Genomic DNA, 4,558 nt, shown 5'->3' with positions numbered 1-4,558 from the left:
TATCTGGAGAATTTTTTCCCCCTTTACCTTTTTACAATTTTCTCAACACACTAGAGTTCCATTGGGTAAATGTACTACATTTTCGTTAACCCCTCATCAGTTGAGGGGCACTTAGGTTGCTTCCACTTCTTAGCTATTTCTCCTACTAGGCTTCTCTCTCAGGTTCCTTCTTTCCCCTAACCTCCCTGATTCCCTTCCATATTCCTGGCCCCTGCAGCTGCATCAGGATATGCACTCACTTATAAGGATTTGCTGCTAGGATCCACAAATGAGGGAGAACATACGTCTTTTGTTTTTCTGAGTCTGTCTTCACTTAGTATAACAGTTTCTAGATCCATCCATTTACCTGCAAATTTCATTATTTCATCTTTCTTTACTGCTGAGTAAAACTCCAGTGTGTAAATGTACCATATTTTTGTTAACCACTCATCAGTTGAGGGGCACTTAGGTTGCTTCCACCTCTTTTTGCTATTGTGAAAAGAACAGCAACAAACATGGTTGTGCAAGTGTCTTTACAATAGGATGAGTCCCTTGGGTATATGCTAACGAGTGGTAAAACTAGGTCATATGGTATGTTCATTTTTAGTTTTTTAAGAGTTCTCCACACTGCTTTCCATAGGGATTGCACAAGTTTGCAATCCCACCAGTGGTGAATGAATATTCCTCTTTCTCCACATCCTTGCCAGCATTTGATACCATTTGTTCTCTTGGTCTTAACCAGTCTGACTTGGGTAAGGTGAAAACTTAAGGTGTTTTAATTTGCATTTTCCTAATTACTTACAATGTTGAACACTTTTAAAGATGTTTCTTAGCCATCTTTATTTCTTCCTTTGAGTACTCTGTTTAGATCTTTAGCCCATCTTTTTTTTTCTTTTTTTTTGGTCTTTTTTAGACAGGGTCTCCCTGTAGCTCCAACTGCCTGGAACTCACTTGGTAGACCAGGCTGGCCTCGAACTCACACAGGATCTGCCTGCCTCTGCCTCCCTGCAGTTTATGTTACCTGTCCCAACCTCTATAACCTCATGGTATTTGCTGGACAAAATCTGTGATGTACCATAAAAACCTGATAATCACAGGCTGCACTAGTATTTTCAGGCATAGTTCAAGAGTTTCAACCCAGAGAAGACATTTATTCATATTTTTCCCCACATTCTCTCCTGGATCACCCTGAGGTCTCTTAGAAACTAGAAAGTGTACACATTTGTGTAAAACACGATCCACCATTGCCTCAAAGAAATACATGCAAACATCATTGTTTTTCTTCTCACCAAGGACGTGTGATCTGCAGAGCTGAAGTGTAGCAGCTTCTGAAGGCAGCCAAGTCCAATGCGAAATAAATAATGACAGGGCCGACTCGCCACAGGTACAAACAATAAGCTGTTAGGACTGAAAATACTAGGAAACTAGGTTGCTGACCTTATCTTTTGGTGAGAAAATAAAAGGAAGTTAGAGGTCGTTTTGTGGCCTCACATCACTGAGAATTAGAATAATGAAATGGTTAAGAGCCCACCCCACCAGGCCCTGCCTTTGTGGAATTTGCCTGTTTCACCTTTACCATCTTCATGAATGCGACCATCCGTGTGCTGCTCCATGGCTGCATCGCCGTTCTGTCCAGTTACTGCTGGGTGTTTCTAACAGGTTACATGGTGCAGAGGGCAGAAACCAAGCACAGCACAAAGTGTCTGATGCTGATAATTGTTAATTGCTTGATCTTGGAGGTTTCCTAGAATCCACCAGCTACACCATACACAGAAAGCCTAAAGCTGAATGAAAATGAGTTACATTTCTTAAAGACGTCATATGACATGAAAAATGTTCTAAGTACTTTTGTTTCATTCTTAAGTAGGTCCAGCTCCTTGCTTATATTGTATTTGAAAGTATGTAACTTGTTTTTCATTTTATAGAAACTCACAGTTAAGAGACTTTGGCCTTTTAAAGTGCTGGCACTGTAAATGACCATGGGAACTTAAAAATTGTTTTACTCTTTAATGATTTTTATTGGATACCATTTTAGTTGTACAAATTAATTTGTGGAGTGATGTGGGATAATTTGATATATTAGACAGTGAAAATAATAATGTTTCCATCTCTTTAAATATTAAAAATTATTAGTACATAATAATTATTTATATAGTATGGCATTTTAATGGCTGCATGCAGTATCAATTGATCAAATCTGGGTAGTGTTTCTATCTGATTATTATTTTGTATTTGGAGACTTTGAGATCCTTTCTTCTGGTTTGCCACGAAATTGTAGTATGTTATTCTTCACTGCAGTACATAGGAAGATTGTACTACTTCTAACTAGGTTTTTGTATCTGTTTTTTGTTGTCACTCCATCTTCTCTCCTCCTACCTTTCACAAACTTTAGTAATCACTGTTATACATTGAGGTACACATTTCATTAGAATGTGATGGAAAAGGATGATGCTTGTCTGCTATATTAAGTTCATTTAACACAATGTCTTAGTTCCATTCCTTTTGCTGCATAGTGAATGTCAATCTCTTTTATAGCTAAAGAACATGCCGTTGTGTGCATACATATATTACATAGGCACACAATCACTTTTTCATTTGCTTTTTTTGTCTCTTTTTTAACTTTTACAAAAACTATATTGAGAATTTCATACATGCATATATGGTGTTTTTTGAGACCGGGTCTCTCTGAAGCCCTAGCTACCCTGGAACTCACTATGGAGAGCAGGGTGGTCTTGATCTCACAGAGATCCACCTGCCACTGCCTCTTGAGTGCTGGGATTAAAGATGTATGCCACCATGCCAGACTTTCATCCACTTTTTATTAATTTTATTGTTAGAAAATTTCAAGGAGGGCGTGGGGAGCTAGGGAAGGCTACACAGTGAGGAGCAGGAGAGTCAATGAAAAAAAGGGGAATATTTAAAAAGGCATATGGAAACCTATTATTTTTTAAACAAATTTAATAATATAATATAATGCTTTTTAATTTTTAAACAGAGATACCATACACAGTTGGAAACATGTGTCCTTAGAAGACATAGGTTATTAAATAAAAGCCTCATTGCCAGGGGTAGGATACCTCCGTATGGGTTGTTGGCCAGAGAGGCCCCAGAGATCACCTAAAACAATAAACACATGGCTCTAGCAAATTCTCTTGATTGTACTTGAACTAGATGACAAGATCCTGTTGTTGAAGACATGCACACCTAGGATGCAAGATATAGAGAAAATAAGCTGGAAAAAAGCTAGAAGCTTCCTCCCTACTGTAGGGTGCTGTGCAGGCTGCTGGAAAATAGGCATCAGTAGTCTTTACAGCCCTGAATCCTACAGTTTATGAAGGCAACCTGCCAGGCAAGTGTGTCCAGTACTGCAATAGAGGCACTGCTCTTATGGAAATAGCCAACTCTTTTTTGATCAGACTTTAGGCCCACTTCACATGAGGGGACCCATGCCTGGTACTATAAATCTCTTCAAAAACCGATAAAGGCGGATATCATAGGCCCTATGGGGAACTGAATACAGCTGTTTAAATTGATCAAGTGTCAAGCTGTCTTCTAAATATCTATATTTATACCCATAAACAACACATACTCTCAACATTAATTAGAGAATGTTTTCCTTCCAGTGAGCAGCGGAGAATGCAGAAACTCAAGAGTGTACAAGGTGATGAGAATAAGTGACAGATGAGTGCTCAGCCCTAATAAAGCCAGACGATTATAGCATTGCCTCTAAAGCTCAGGGAACATTGCAGAAGAAGGGACAGAGATAATGAGAGTCAGAAGATGAGAGAAAGACTTCGATTATTGTCTTCTGGGCAAGACACAGCCATTGCAGTAGTGAACTCGAAGTAACTGCAGTTGCTTGCACTGTGCCTGCACAAGGATAGGCCCCTCATAGTCAGGCATGGATGGAGAAGAGACTCGGTGGCCCCTACCTCTCACTGCTGAAGTATTTGCCAGTGATTAATTCAGAAAATGAGGAAATCATTGGTTTCAGTTACATGGCTGTTAATAACCCCACCAAGCTCCAATGAACATTTTTGATCCAATGGTTACACAGACTGCCCTGGTTAAATTGTTCACAAAACAAAACCCAAATTCCTAAACCTGGTAAATATACTGGCAAGGATGAGGGGTGGGGGGTCTGTAGGGATGGAAAGAAGGTAAGAGAGGGTAGAGGAGAAAGAGTAAGCAGATATGAGAACTTTTTGTGCTTTTAGTTTTGCATTTTTCATTTGTTTTTTATTATTAATTTTTAATTAAATTTTGTGAACTTCATACAATATATTTTGACAATATTCAGATCTTCATCTGCTCCCATATCTGCACCCACTTATAACCTCCTCAAAATTTCTGTACTCCAATACACACACATATACACACATAAATATACTCTATAGGGGCTGGAGAGATGGCTCAGAGATTAAGAACACTGGCTATTATTGCAGAAGATCAGGGTTCGAATACCAGCACCCGCATGGCAGCTAACAACTTTCTATAACTCCAGTTCTAGGGGATCTGACAGCCTCTTCTGTCCTCTGCAGGCCTTGCACAGTATGGGTGCCCTTACCTACATGAAGCC

The sequence above is a fragment of the Nannospalax galili genome, unplaced genomic scaffold (assembly GCF_000622305.1).
Source record: "Nannospalax galili isolate Female #2095 unplaced genomic scaffold, S.galili_v1.0 scaffold498, whole genome shotgun sequence".
Taxonomy (NCBI): Eukaryota; Metazoa; Chordata; class Mammalia; order Rodentia; family Spalacidae; genus Nannospalax; species Nannospalax galili.
The sequence above is the reverse complement of the archived record's forward strand: the minus strand, read 5'-3'. Positions refer to the sequence as shown.